The following is a 16596-nucleotide window of genomic DNA, read 5'->3' on the forward strand; positions in this document are numbered from 1 at the left end:
CTTCCAGGAATCTGCACTTCAGCTATTCTTCGTATTGGGTGACTAACGTCTCGACGGTGAACATGACCAAACCATTTTAACTTATTTTCTCTCATTTTGGCATCAATTGATGCCACACCTCTAGACTTCCCCTAATATGCTCATTTCTAATTTTATCCTTCCTTGTTACTCCACTCATCCATCTAAGCATTCTCATTTCCGCCACATGCATTTGTTGTTCCTCTTTCTTTTTCACTGTCCAACATTCAGTTCCGTACATCATAGCCTGTCCTGTGGCTGTTTTATAGAATTTTCCCTTCAGCTTCATTGGAATTTTTCTGTCACATAACACACCACTCGCTTCTTTGCACTTCATCCATCAAGCCCTAATTCTACTGCATGCATCTCCATCTATTTCTCCATTACTCTGTTTTACCGATCCTAGGTACTTAAAACTATTGCTTTTCGCAATCATTTCATCATCCAAAGATACCATTTTATTTGTAGTAACTCCACCTTTAAATGAACATTCCAAATACTCTGTTTTTGTCCTACTATGTTTTAAACCGTTTTCCTCCAGAGGTTGTCTCCACTGTTCCAGTTTTTGTTTTAAGTCTATTTTACTATTTCCTATTAACACTACATCATCAGCATACATTAGGCAACAAGGAATGCTATCCTGTAGTTTCGATGTTATCTGGTACAAAACTAATGAGAATAAATTATAAGGACTAAGCACCGAGCCTTGGTGCAATCCTACTTTCACCTGAAATTTATCAGTCTCTCCCACACCTGTCCTAACACTAGTCGTTACTCCCTTATACATATCTCTTACAATCTTTACATATTCGCCAGAGACTCCTTTCTTATCGAGTGCCCACCACAGAATCTCTCGAGGAACTATATCATCTTTCTCAAGATCAATGAATACCATATGAGCGTTGGTCCCTTTATTCCTGTATTTTTCCATTAGTTCACTTACAATGAAAATTGCATCTGTTGTTGATCTGCCCTGCACAAAGCTAAATTGATTATCGGATAGATTATCTTTCATGGACATTATGTACATATTTACAATTATTGATGTCATCAGTGTTATAAGTATATAACAAATAATTTGGTATAAAAGAACTCTTCTAAACTGTATAGATAAACGTAAAATATGGCTTATCTCAATATTCTGTGTAATATAATACAAAGTTTTAACTGGAATCAGTTAAACCGTAAATTATTAAAAATGCTGTAATAACTATGGGCGACCTATTGCATATTGAATAGGTACGCACCGAAAAAAAAAAATTAATAAATAAATAAATAAATAAATAAATAAATAAATAACTAAATAAATAAATAAATATATAAATAAATAAATAAATAAATAAATAAATACACATTCAATTGCCTATAACTCACTTAGTTATAATTAGAAGATTTTTCAAGGTAAGGTATGGAATTTATTTAATTTTTTATTAGCTTTGATTTTGGTAATATGTAATAACTTTTTTATAAAAACTTATAGTTTTTGAGTTATTTATGAAAACCCGCTTTAAAACAAACATTTTTAATGAAAAATTAAAATCTTTGATCTTTAATTATTCAAAACGTACTGATTTATTTTTATAACTTTAGATAACAAATTTTCCGGTATAATATCACAAGAGAGTGGGAATAAATGGACAATAATGCGACAGTTTTTCGAAAATTTGTTGTCCAATGACAACAAATTTGAGAGAAAACGAATCATTATTTTCTTACTTATTCTTACTGTCGTGTGATATTCGTAAGATTATTTTCGTTTTCTATCGGTAATTTTCTACAGTAGATTATTCCCAGTATAATTTTAATCTGATTGGACAGAATTAAAACAAGAATCTACAGGTCGAGCAAGTCTCGTAAATTTCACGATTGCGAGCCACGCTTCACGCAACCGTGTTTGCGTACTTGTGTTTCGAGTTGCGTGGTCGTGCGGAGTTATATTTACCAAATTTAAATAATCGTTTCTACTGATTCAGTGATTCATAATAATATGAAGGTATAGTATTTTTACTACAAAAACGTTATTACGTAGGTCAAAATTTTTGACGTAAGAGAACTGTCAAAACATTAGAATGTGACTTTTCATTATTGCTATGTTTATTATAACCACGGCAATAATGAAAAGTCACATTCTAAAGTTTTGACAGTTCTCTTACGTCAAAAATTTTGACCTACGTAATAACGTTTTTGTAGTAAAAATACTATAGTATACTATTCTCAATATGGCTACTGGGTGTAAAAGATAAATCTTATTCTATCTGTTCTTCATGAGTTTTAGATAATTTTAGTTGTATTTCTTTGTAATTTTGTGTTGTACAAAGATTAATTTAACATCTTCTCTGGAAGTATTAATTTAGAAAGATAATATGCTTCATTGGTGTTGTGTTTTGAAGTGTGAAATGCAAAGTAATTGTAAAGTCAAGATACAGTTCACTTTTAAACTGAACTAAATAAGGTATCTGAGAGACAACAATGGTTAAATGCAATACAATGTACAGGTTTTACTAGCGAAATGAAAATTTTCCTGTCCTGTCTGCTGTAATCATTTTATATCTGGTAAGTTACAATTACAACAGTAACGATTTTTGAAGATGTTAACATTTTAATCTTATAGGAAAATAGGAAAACCAGCCGACTTAATCGATAATAACAATCTCCAGATTCCTTCAATAAATATGGGCTATAAACACAATGAAATAAGTTCCCCAAAATCTAAAATGGAGTGGTATCAAAGGAGAATTAAAGGAAAAAATATTCATATTGAAATTATTTATAAGGCACTGGACTGTCTTAAATTCTACAATAATACTAGGTGGGTAAATGATTTTAGACATTTTTCATTAAGAGTAGATTAAGATTAAGTAGATTTTCATTCAGTAGATTTAAGACTTGTTTACACGGGTAGAGTAATGATGCAAGTACTTGATAGAGTAGAGTAACTCTACCTGTAAAAATGCTCAGCACAGTAGAATAGCTGGTAGAGTGTATAGTTGGAGTTAAAGTAGAGTGACTAGCAACCTATGGCAAAGTAACTACTCTATGACCACCACTACTGCCAAAATGTCTACTCGGCTGCACACTCTACCCATGGAACACGCTCAATTATGGCAGAATAGAGTAGGTAGGAGAGTACATGGGGGCGCTGTCATTCTGGCTGGAATTGTGTTTTGTGTAAATAGTGAAAATGAAGTTCACCGAAGATGAAACTTTAAAACTTGTAGAGCTATAATACGGCGAATACCAGTGTTTATGGAATTTAGGTAGTGTATACTACAGAAATAAAAGTTTGCAGCAAGCTGCGGAGGATGAAATCGTCGAAAGAATGGCAAAGGGGGCTTTGGAGTAAACGAGCTTAAGCAAAAAATTAAGAATTTAAGGTGCACTTATAATCAAGAGTGTTTAAAAATACAAAAATCGGTTTCACTATACTAGCATCAGTACTATACTTGTACTCTCCTCATGTGAATGGTATCAAGCCATTTTTGGTTGAGTACTACCGCTACTCTACTCTCCTCAAAACTCTACCCATGTAAACAAGTCTTTAGAAACTGGAAAATGAGGTAGCTAGTAGAGTAGTAGTAGAGTAAAATATACTGGTTTAGCAAATTACAATGTTTTAAGTTAATACAGTAGCGATCAACAGGTAGCCAAAACGTGTTCCAAGATTGCCACTGTAATTTTGAATATTTTTTCGAGGTATTTGGCACACGTATTCGTAAAATAATAAAGAATGGCGGTACAGAGCCCAATTTGAAAAATATATTAATATGTGGAAATTACTCTGTAATTATACAATATTTAAAAAACGAGCCTGTACCGCCATTAAGAAGAACAAAAAAATACACTTTCTTCAAATAAACTTTTTTATCCGATGCCTAGATTTTGTGTAATTTTGGAACTACTAATGAAATAAAACATTTTAGTAGTTCCAAAATAACACAAAATCGGATAAAAAAGTTGTATTTGAAGAAAGTGTATTTTTTTGTTCTTCTTAATGGCGGTACAAGCTCGTTTTTTTATATTGTATTTAATTACAGAGTAATTTCCACATATTAATATATTTTTCAAATTGGGCTCTGTACCGCCATTCTTTATTATATTAAGAATATGTGTGCCAAATATCTCGAAAAAATATTCAAAATTACAGCCGCAATCTTGGAACACATTTTCGCTACCTGTTGATCGATACTGTTTCCTCTTAAGATAGTTTTAATAGTTATTTATGATATAAGTATTAAAAGTACAATTTTAAGACGCGCATGTGAAAGTTAACTTGAAAAAATAATTTTATTAATGTTTTGACTTCCACATCAGATGTCATTGTCAAAATACAAAATATTCATTATTATTAGGTTTATTCTAGCAAACAGTCAAACTAGTCAAAAACCGTCAGCAAACAGTTGGTCAGTAAAAGAACATAATACAGTCACCAGTGCGATCCCCTCTACTCGCGCTGGTCCACTATTCGCTGATGGTTTCAAACTGTTTGAAACTGATGCTAGAACAAACCTATTATTATTATGCATATCATTATCTGTAAATAATATTTCTTCTGATTGTTAATTGTAAAGGATAGAAAAATTACCATTTATTTTATTTTTTTTTAGAATCAGCTGAGAGAAGTGGTCTACAAAAAACCAGGAAGGAAACGGAATATGGCTACGAAAGGCAAAAGAAAGGTTTACAAAGCAAATGTGACACATTTTTCTGAAATATTTAGGAATATCAGTAAATTGCATTAAAAAAATGTATGAAAAGATTTTGTTCAATAAAAATGTTTATATTTATCAAGGATGTATTATTTGGTATGGCCACATATCGTCAGTGATGTAATAATACATCCTATCTGTTTTTTTTTCATGAGTTTTGTAAGAGAGACTAAAAACTTGTCTTAGGGTCACCTCCTGTTTTCATATGATATTTTTTGACTTGTTTTGTAGTAAATTAAACTATCTATGAACTACAAAACAAGTCAAAACTTACATATGAACACAGGAGGTGACCTTAAAACATGTTTTTCCATCTCTCATACAAAACTCATGAAAAAACAGATAGGAGGTATTGTCACATCAGCAAGGATGTACAGTGATGAGTGCCCTAATAACCGGAAAAATATGGGCAACATATTTAGTTGTGAGATAAAAAGAAATGAAACTAGTCGAGCTGGGAAATTTAGCGAAATTAACCTTTAAATTTACGTTATATTGATCCCACCTTTACACATATCGGAGGAGTATGTCAACTAAAATTGTCACTGTGACAGTGGTAGTTTCCAAACTCGTCTGATACGTCTGAAGGTGGTACACAATCAATACAATCTAAATATATAAGTTAATATCGCTAAATTTCCCAGCTCGACTAGTTTCATGTCTTTTTATCTCACTACTTAATACATCTTTTGTGCTATTTTGCCGGTTATTAGAGCGCTCATCACTGTATTTCTGGTATATCCAGGGAATGTCTACAAAATATATTTTGAATGTCCAGAGAACATTCGTGGACATTCATGGAATGTTCCAATAAGACATTCAGGTAATGTTTAAAATGCTGACACAGGATTTTCCTGGGATGTTCAGGGAACATGTTTTCGGGGATATTCCAGGAATTTTTCAATGTCTGTGTACCTTCTATGGACCTATATGGAATATTTTGGTGTTATTACCGCCGCACTCCACTTGCGATTTGTAATCAGGAAGATTGAACACATTGTTTCAAATACAAGTCAATCCATTTGTGACTAAATAATCATGGATTGACTTCTATTTGAAAGAATGTGTTCAATCTTCACAACTACAAATCGCAAGTGGAGTCCGGCGCTTAGGGCTACTTCCTCTTTGGTATTATGTATTATACTACAGAAATCAGGAACTTTCCTTCTAAATATATGTATGCATCTTGGCCATCAAACATATTCTTCGAAACATTTTTTTAAGGGGTTACATAGGTCTTGTGGGTAAAAAAAGTGACTTTTTAAAAAAATTATATCTCGAAAACTAAAATTTATGTTTATTTATAATTGGAACATGTAAAAGTATAGTACTTAAGGTAGTCTCAAAAAAAGTTTCAGCCAAAAATATTCATTTTTGTAGAGTTTAAGTTTTTTTTGCGTTGGCAGCATAACTAAGTCCAGTCTCATCTGAAATCAAAAAGTTTCTTGTAGTTTATACCTCTGGCTAGAATATGAACGAAGGAATTAAAAAAAATGAAATTTGAATATTTTACATAAGTTTAAACACATTTTTGACCCCAATTTTTCTCATTTTTAAAGTAGTTTTTTTTTATAAAACAAAAATGACCTCATCTAATTAAAAATCCTTTGTTCATTCACTAGCCAGAGGTATAAACTACAAGAAACTTTGATTTCAGATGAGACTGGACTTTTAGGCTGCTCACCGCAAAAAAGGGCTGTTGTCGAAAAATTGCAGTCAACTCTACAAAAATGAATATTTTTGGCTGAAATTTTTTTGAGAGTACTATACTTTTACATGTTTCAATTATAAATAAAAATAATTTTTAGTTTCCAAGATATAATTTTTTTTAAAAGTCACTTTTTTTACCTGCAAGACAACAACTTGTTGATTTCAAATTGTAACAGTTGTTTTGCAAAGTATGCTGCCCTCTTGTATTTTCTGTGTTATCTTCATCATACAATTACTTCATCTAAAAATTTTCTGCGAAAAAAAAATAAACCAAAAGTTTAACCACCTTCACACCACAGAATCAAGAATCAAGTTACACAAATTTTCAAACACCTCACCTGACACAGCGTCTCAAGTACGATTGCGCGAATTGGTAAATATAACTCCGTACAACCACGCAACTCGAAACACAAGTACGCAAACACGGTTGCGTGAAGCGTGGCTCGCAATCGTGAAATTTACGAGACTTGCTCGACCTGTAGATTCTTGTGAATTAAACACGTGAACAAAAATCTTACTATAAAATTGGAAGTTAAAATCATTAAAAAATAATCCTTATAATTTGTCCCGCTATCAATTTCTGGCATAATTTTTAATAAAATAATTTTCACCAACGAGAAGGGGTGGCATCCACCCTCAGGATAAAAGCGCAAGTTGGCACCATGATCGATGAACAAAATCGATGAAAGTTCACCTAAATCACAGGTAATAACTCATATCCACCTTCAGTGACTGCACTGTATATTATGTCAATATGGGATTACATCTAGTGAGTAGTTTGGCCAGGACCTGCCATAATCTTTTTCCAGCCACTTTCAAGGCATTAACTTTTCTCTTAAAATATTAAGTGTAATATGAATTGGCTCTTATTTGAAACATTTATTAACGCTCCTTGAGGTATGATCGTTGATCGTCTTATATTATTAGTGTAATTAGGTACTATATTATTGACGAGTTTATCGCTTGTTTATATAGAGCTGTGTTCTTGTATTGTTATTGTTTTTAAATGAATATTACGACTAGGTATACATTTCCGATCATTTTGCAATTTAGTCCAGGGCGCATCTGTTTTGAGATGGACGTTGAGAGGTGACTCAAATTTTTTTGCAGAAATAACTTGAAAATAACTCAAATAATAATATTTGAGTTATCCTTCCAGTCAAAATGGTCCGGAACATTGTTTAAATAATCAAAATATCAAAATATGAAGGAAAAATTCGATTTTTTTTATTGGTTTTTCGGTTATAACTTTAAAACTATTCATTTCTGAGAAAAGTTGTACTGATATAAAAGTTGCGTAATTATATTTCCTACAATACAGAATTGGTTAAAAATTTAAAAAATAGTCATATCACTCTTGTTGCAAAATAGCAATAATTGCGTAAAAAACCATACAAAAACAAGTATTCGAATTTTACGTTTTTAAACCATTTATACGACACTTAGGACCTTCGTATTTTACCCAGATAAACTTTATGATATAGTAAAACAACACTGTAAATTTCATTAAGTTCGGTTTAATAGATTTTGCAAAATAAATTTTGCAATCCAGCTTTCGCAAAAACAATTAATTGATTTTAAATGTTGCAGGACTAAAAATAAAGCAGATAGCAAGTTAATTTTTTTTTGCTTATAGAAGAGTACTGTACCTTTCATTTGCAATTTGCAAAATAAAAATCGATTTATTACCACGGCGTCAGGAAATTTTTTAAATAAACATTAATTTTTGGTGCTACGCGCAGGACAGCGGTATTCGATTCACACAAGTTGATTTCCACCAAAATGTCTTCCAATCTTTATCTAATATATTATTATTTTACTCTATATTTTGTTGTATTTTAATATTTTAATTCCACAAAAATCAAACTAATTTTATTATTCATTGCGAAATATTGTTTAAACAATTGCATATTTTTAAAAATAATAAACTTTTATTCTTTAAGTTAAAATTTATGAACAAAGAAAGTTTTTGCTAATAAAAGTGTTATTTCAAAGGATAGAGTATTTGTTTTTATTTTGCAATAAACAAATTTATTTCTTTATATCGAAATGTAATAAAACTTAAAATGTATCAATCATTATCAAAGGTCATTGGAATGCCCAATCAGAGCAAACTATCCGCTGTCCTGCGCGTAGCACCAATAATTAATGTTTATTTAAAAAAATTCCTGACGCCGTGATAGGTAATCGATTTTAATTTTGCAAATTTCAAATGTAAGTTACAGTACACTTCTATACGCAAAAACAAATTCAACTTGCTATCTGCTCTATTTTCAGTCCTGTAACATTTTGAAAAAATGAATTTTTTTTGCGAAAGCTGGATTGCAAAATTTGTTTTGCAAAATATATTAAAACGATCTTAATGAAATTTACAGTATTGTTTTACTGTATCATAAAGTTTTTTTGGGTGAAATATGAAGGTCCTAAGTGTAGCATAAATGGTTGAAAAACGTAAAATGCCAATACTTGTTTTTGTCTGTTTTTTTCGCAATTATTGCTATTTTGCAACAAGGGTGACTATTTTTTAAATTTTAAGCCAATTCTATATTGTAGGAAATTTAATTTCGCAACTTTCATGTTAGTATAACTTTTCTCGAAAATGAATAGTTTTAAATTTATAATCAAAAAACGAAGAAAAGAATCGAATTTTTCCTTCATTTTTTGATATTTTAATTATTTAAACAATGTTCCGGACCTTTTTGAGAGGGAGGATAACTCAAATAATATTATTTGATTTATTTTCAAGCAATTTCTGCAAAAAAATTTGAGTCACCTCTCAACGTCCAAATGTACTAAAATTTTTACCGATGCGCCCTGGTCTAGTTGGCTATCGTGGTATTTAAAAAAAGTTGCGTTGACGTTAGGTCATTATTTTTAATTTCTTGTAATTTATTTGCTTAAGTAGAAACATGTGGCAAGCGATGAAGAATAACATCTTTGATTTTGAATTTAAATTGTTCTTAAAGAAAGAGAAAAAATGAGATATTATTTACAGGAAACTACAATAATATAAATTAAATGAAAAGTTTAACATTTTTACGCTTAATTTTACTGTAAGTTCTTGACTTTCAGATCATTCTAATTATATGTTCAAGAGGAGGGATGTTAGTATTGACAAAGGATAAACATAAAAAATGTAGAGCTGACTGGGAGTCTATCGATGAAAACTTTATAAAAATGTACATAGATTGGATGCATAGGAAGTTTATATTTATTAGATCAACCGATTATTCCAAAAGCCCAACATTTTACCGAGTTAAATATGTAATGCAATCGTAGAAATTGCAAAACTGTTCGAAAAACTGTAGGTACGTATGGAGAAGACCACCATAACGCCAATGGCAGAATACTAATGGACGTCTACAAATATAACGACCTCAAGATAACCAACGGTTGCTTTAAACACAAGAACATACATAAATAAACGAGCACTCAACCACTCGAAATCTTACATCTATTATTAGATAATCTAATAAACAAAAAACATCAAAAACTAATGGCGAATGTCAAAAACAACTATGTCATAAATATATTACCAAGTATGATCATATTCAAGAAGACGAGCAATAGTATAAAATAATAGAAGACCCAAAGTATAATTATTTAGACAAGAATAAAAAACCGCTAAACGCCGTATAAATTAGTGGCGCATACAATATTCCAGCTACAAAAGACCTGATATGAATATTACGTGGCGCGAAAATGTATTTTCATTTTGATGCAAAATAACATTCTAGTTTTATTTTAAAAGATTTTTTCATAATATTTGCTAAAGAAGTAAAACGCGCCACAAAAGAGTAACTTTGATACAGTTTGAATTTTGAAACTCTTTTGTGGAGAGTTTATTTCAAATTTAGCAAACATTATGGAAAAATCTTTTAAAATAAAACCAGAATTTTGTTTTGCATCAAAATGAAAATACATTTTCGCGCCACATAATATTCATATCAGGTTTTTGTAGCTGGAATATTGTGTGTACCACTCATTTTTACGGCGTTTAGCGGTTTTTTATTCTTGTTTCAGGAGTTTTTCAAAGTTATTTATAAATTAAATGTATAAAGTTGAATGTAATGTTTCTCGATTACACGTTAAGCTTTATAAATGGCCGCGTTTGTCGCATTATCTCCCAAATGATCTAGTGTCCATCGAATGTACACTAGATTTTTTTTTCTATTCGAAGTAGATTAAAAAAAATATTGAGATGTCAGGTAAATGAACTCTGATTACCCGTTGTCAGATCAAATTAGCGTCGTAACCACTTCTTCTTCTTTGAGTGCCTCTCCTATCGGAGATTGGATATCATTAGGGCGATTCTAATTTTATTTACTGCTGTTTTGAACAATTCGTTAGTGGTACAGCCAAACCACTCTCTCAAATTTCTCATCCAGGACATTCTTCTACGACCTGGATTTCTTCGCCACTACAACTACATAAACCATTTAGGGAATAATCGTTAATTAGATTATATTTTTTAGCTTAATAACTTCTAAACGGCTTAACCGATTTTGTTCACTAAACATGAGTTTGAAACGTATTGACAAGTAGTATCTTATGCATCTAAAATTAAGTATGATAACTGAAGCTATTACAGGAATTATTGAGCTTGAAAAACCGTTTTTCCCATAAGAAATAGATTTGATCATAATTATGAAGCCTATAACTTAAAAAATCGAATTTTCTCGGATTTAAGGTATATACCGTTAGATTAGTCTAAGGTCCTTCTACAAACGCTCAGTTATTGGCGTAATTCAAAGGTTGAAATTTTGAGTAATTGTCGAAAAACCAAAATTTTCAAAGTTTAGTTTTTCAGTTTTTCGGCTATACTGAGCCGTGTGCATGTCTGATCCTAACAGCTTAAACACCTTTTGAAAGCATATCTCAACGCTATTAATTTGGTGTATTTATTGTTCTCATGTCTCTTCTTGAACCGAAAATATATGCCGCCAAAAAATATGCCGTTTTGTATTTACCAAGTCCTATAGCTGGCTTTATGGGTAGTAAAAACTCACAAACTATACCGGTTCTAAATCGGCGCTCACCCCCTCTTCAAACACAGAAAAAAAAATTCAGATCGGTTTAACTTTTCCACACACATACATACATACATATCTACAAACATTTTCCCTTTTTTAAATAAAAATTGACTCATATTTCTAAGCTCGGTAACTTTTGGACGGTATAAGCGAATTTCAAAATTAGACATGCGTTGGAAAGGAAATGATAGCTTCTATTAGAAGCCGCAAAGGTCTGACTTAAATTTTTGACGTTATTGGGAGTTTTGGGGACGAGAAAGAAAAACAGACCCTAAATAGGAAGGGCCGTAAAATCCACACCCTTGGACCAAAATTGATGGTTGACATATGAACGGATGAGTCTTTTCCTGAACTTAGAGATGGAAGTTGGCCCAATTTTCAACTCAGTCAGATTTAGAAAATCGAAAATTTCGTGTATATATTGTTATATTTCTATTTGATATGAAAATTAAATTTTGATAATTATAAACAAAATTCAATTTAATATAAAATATTTTCAATTTTCTCAACCACGGGCATATAAATTTAGAACAACCTGTATACAACAAATTGTTGTATTTAATTTTAAGAAGTGATTAAACGAAACTCGGGACAATGCGCTTAAAATGAACAAAGTGAATGGTGCGTACCATTGTCGTTGTTCGCGGAAGGTTCGATCATTAGCCTATGCTAAATAAGACTAAAGTGAAATCGATAATAGGTCATTATCGTTGTTCGCGGAAGGTTCGATCATTAGCCGATGCTAAATAAGACTTAGTGGAAGTAGATAATAGATCATTAAATTTTGTAATTAGTAGAAAGTAATTTTAGAATGGGAATTAACTATTTTTCTTTTGAAATCCATTAAGCATATTTAGAAAGATTAAAAATTGGTTTTGAGGAATACTGCGAATGAGAGTTGGTGGTGGAAGTTTGATTTGTGAATCTGGAAGGGATATTTAGAAAGTAGGGGAATGAATGACAAATAGAGATCAGAATGTTTTGAGCTGTCGAGAAGTGAAGTCCAGTAGTAGACGGTAGTGTACGGAGAGTGAGAAAGCCGGTGTAGTTCCGTGAGTGTGGAGTATCTATCGTGGAACGAGAGGTAGGCCAGGTTGAGAGTAAAAGAACCTCCTTGAGCCAAGAGTTCCCGGTAGCTGATTGCAGTTTCGAAAAAGGTAGAACACAGCATCGCGACAGAAGCAGGAAGCGAGAGCTATACGAGCTAGTTTCAAAGGAGAACATTACTGGAAGCCAGGACGAGGTTTTGATTGCAGCCAAGGATAGCAGGAAACGGGTCTTGTGTGAAGACATTCTCAGTTCACCAGAAAAAGGTCAGTCTCATTTGTTTGGACATGAATGTATGGGTTTTTCGTATTAAATACCACATTTAAAATTGAAGAAACATAATCAATAATATCAGAAAAGCTTCATCAAACTTAAATAGAATTGTTGCTAATAAATCATAATAGTTAAATGTTAATAAAAACTTTCAATTGGAAACCAAAAGGAAATAAGATTCCCATGTATAAATGTAATGTTTAAGAAAAATAAGATATAGCAAATATTAAGCAGTGATTGCCATTTAAATAAAATAAACAATATTTTGATTACAATTGTAACCCATATGTGTTATTATTTTACTCTTTTCTTTCCTATCCCGATTAGGAACCATTGAGAAATACTTAGAAGCCACGTAAGTAAGTAATTAATTTTATAAAAAGCCCTGAGATTGAAAACATATTGATATGTGATCTGGTAAATTAATTAGATTATTATTAATGCATTGATTAAATTAAATGACATATAAAAATATTATCTCATATCAATAATCAAGATCACATCAACTGTCGTCCAACGTGGAAAGCATTGTAAAGTATTTCTAGTGGCAAATTTGAAGGATAGAAAGAGTAAAGCCGGTATTTGAAAATTTATATGCCTGTGGTAAAAAGTGAGATACTTACATTTGATAACATAAAATTTTAGATCTCTTTAGGTACAAATTTTACATAACTGATTTAATATTTTAATTTTTACGATATTTACATTTGATATATTTATTGACAATTTATAATATTTGAAAAAATAGTTGAAAGACTGATAAGTTTGTACACACTTGAATGAATAGAGGAAATAAAAAATGTAGTATATCAAAGTGTGTAAATAATTTATTTCTTTAGCTGAGCGCTTTCGACATAAATGTCATCATCGGAGCTAATGCTAAAATAAAAAAAAGAGGTCTTGTAAGAAAAAGAAGTACAAAACTCTTTTTTTACTTACGTCAATTGTTAAAAAAGTACCGCTACAAAATTGAGGTGTTAACATTTGCATCTTGTGAAAATAACTTTTGGTTGGATATCCTCCGTACAACCCCAAACAGCAAAAACAGAAAAACGGCCACATTACACGTTACACAAACACAAAAAGAATTTTTTCATGGTATAGGTATCACCCATCCATTGTTGGCCTAGTAGAAACAGCTGACTGACAAAGTCGGATATTTAAATCTGCTTTTATCTGTTCTGCGTTGACGTATGACATCTGACATTAAATTCTGAATAATTTTAACATTTTTGAAAGAAAAATTAAAAATTTTTAAAAAATTTTTAAGGAAATGTAGTACAAATTAGTACAAACATCAAACATCTAAGGTACATTTCCTTAAAAATTTTTTAAAAATTTTTAATTTTTCTTTCAAAAATGTTAAAATTATTCAGAATTTAATGTCAGATGTCATACGTCAACGCAGAACAGATAAAAGCAGATTTAAATATCCGACTTTGTCAGTCAGCTGTTTCTACTAGGCCAACAATGGATGGGTGATACCTATACCATGAAAAAATTATTTTTGTGTTTGTGTAACGTGTAATGTGGCCGTTTTTCTGTTTTTGCTGTTTGGGGTTGTACGGAGGATATCCAACCAAAAGTTATTTTCACAAGATGCAAATGTTAACACCTCAATTTTGTAGCGGTACTTTTTTAACAATTGACGTAAGTAAACTTCTTTTTCTTACAAGACCTCTTTTTTTTATTTTAGCATTAGCTCCGATGATGACATTTATGTCGAAAGCGCTCAGCTAAAGAAATAAATTATTTACACACTTTGATATACTACATTTTTTATTTCCTCTATTATAATATTTGGGTGAGAAAAAGTCGTCTTGGTAACATACTAGTAAAATTTCATATTTGGCGGGGACAGTACTTCTTGAAAACAAATGTCTGTGACAAGAAGCCAAAGCAAAGACAACAAAAAACAAAAAGAACATTCAAATCAAGAGAATAATTCAGACCAAGAAGATATTTTAGACACGACAATCATGGCATCAGGACAGCAAGAATTATCAGGAATAGATAAATTATTGCAAATGATGCAACTCCAGTCACAAAGAATAGAACAGAAAATGGATGAAACACAACAAAAACTGGATGACAATCAAAGAGAAACAAAACAAGCAATGGATGAAGCAAAAAGGACGATGGATAAAAATCAGGAAGAAACATCAAAGAAAATGGATAAAGTGGAGCAAAAAATGGATGACAATCAACAGGAAACAAAACAAGCCATAGAAGAAAACAACAGAAATATAGAGAGTATTAAGAAGGAAATGGTTAAAAAAATAGAAGAGATTGCAGAAAAGAGCGAGAAATAGGAGTTAGAGATTAAAGAAATCAAAATCAAAATAAAGCAGATAACGAATTGCCAGCAAAAGGAAATAGAAAATTTGGAAAACAATTTGGAAAACGCTATTAAAGCAGACATAGAAGAAGTGGAAAGAAAGATTGCGGAAATCAGTATTCAACAAAATGTCGGAGAAAGAAGAGAAATGGTTATACATAGCACAGATGACGTGAAGATAAGGTTTGGCGGGGATGTAAGAAGATTACACCCAGTGCCGTTCATAAATAGCCTGAAAAAGAAAATACAGCACATCGGAAATTTCGAAACAGCAAAAGAAACTATCAGAAACCATCTCAAATATGAAGCAAGCCTATGGTTCGATAGCAAAGAAGAAGAAATAAAGCTAAAAAATGAAAGTGAAAAGAATATGATTGAAACAGTGGTATTTGAAGAGGAGGTATATGCAAACGAGGATGCAGAATGCACGGTAAACATGTGTGAAGAATCTGAAAAAAAAGACAGAAAATTGATATGTGGAGAAGGGAAAGAAAAAGAATTGCGGTTGATGTTAAGAAACTACGAAAATTTGATCAATGAGGAAAACAGAGTGGCTAAAAAGTACGAACATTCATTTGAGGTGAAAAACTTGGGAAATTTTCGATCAAAGACTTACCCGATTCCATACAAGTATCGACAAGAGGTGAAAGAAGAAATAAATAAAATGTTGGAAGATCAAATCATCGAAAGATGTGATTCACCGTATGTTAACCCGATTGTGATAGTAAAGAAAAGCAATGGAGAATTGAGATTATGTTTAGATGCCAGGAATATCAACCAGCACACTGTATCACAATATGAATCACCTCTAAACATCGAGGCCATTTTTGGAAGAATCACCGGGTCACACATATTTTCGAAAATTGACTTAAAACACAGTTTTTGGTTGATACCGTTAGCTGAAAAGTGTAGAAACTACACCGCTTTTTCTATTGATGGTATTGTCTACCGGTTTAAGGTAGTGCCATTTGGATTGCAGAGTGCTTGTGCTGCACTCGTCCGAGCTCTACATACCATTTTGAATCGCCATGAAGATTTCATAGTTCATTATATCGATGATTTATTAATTTTTTCACAAGATACTCAGAGTCATCTGGAACACATAGAAATAATTCTGAAAGAATTGGACACAGCGGGATTGAAATTAAACATTGAAAAATGTCAATTTTTTCAAAAAGAAGTCATTTATTTGGGTTTTCAATTGGACACCAAAACAGTAAGATTAGCCGAAGACAGAGTCAAGCTCATAGATGAATACCCAAGACCAACGAAGTTGAAAACATTGAGAGGTTTTCTTGGCACGATAAATTATTTTAAAAAGCTGATTCCCAATTTGAGCCAAAAGGAAATCCCTCTGATAAAATTGCTTAAAAAAGAAATAAAATGGAATTGGAAAGAAGAACAGGAGGAAGCTTTCGAAACATTAAAACGAGAATTCGCAAAAGGAACGAAAATATACCACCCCATTTAC

At 31.6% G+C, this 16596-nt stretch overlaps 3 long non-coding RNA genes across 3 annotated transcripts; 2 read left to right on the forward strand and 1 right to left on the reverse strand.

Moving 5' to 3' along the window:
- Positions 1-2232: 2232 nt before the first annotated feature.
- LOC126886593 (uncharacterized) lies at positions 2233-4802 on the forward strand. Its single transcript, XR_007698705.1, has 3 exons — positions 2233-2571; positions 2630-2827; positions 4623-4802. It is a non-coding gene; the product is annotated as an uncharacterized LOC126886593 (long non-coding RNA).
- An 8794-nt stretch (positions 4803-13596) lies between these two features.
- LOC126885843 (uncharacterized) lies at positions 13597-14050 on the reverse strand. Its single transcript, XR_007698466.1, has 2 exons — positions 13727-14050; positions 13597-13666 (listed from the first exon to the last, which is right to left on the reverse strand). It is a non-coding gene; the product is annotated as an uncharacterized LOC126885843 (long non-coding RNA).
- A 248-nt stretch (positions 14051-14298) lies between these two features.
- LOC126886031 (uncharacterized) lies at positions 14299-14553 on the forward strand. Its single transcript, XR_007698554.1, has 2 exons — positions 14299-14437; positions 14484-14553. It is a non-coding gene; the product is annotated as an uncharacterized LOC126886031 (long non-coding RNA).
- Positions 14554-16596: the final 2043 nt, after the last annotated feature.

The sequence above is a fragment of the Diabrotica virgifera genome, chromosome 6 (genome assembly GCF_917563875.1).
Source record: "Diabrotica virgifera virgifera chromosome 6, PGI_DIABVI_V3a".
Lineage (NCBI taxonomy): Eukaryota > Metazoa > Arthropoda > Insecta > Coleoptera > Chrysomelidae > Diabrotica > Diabrotica virgifera.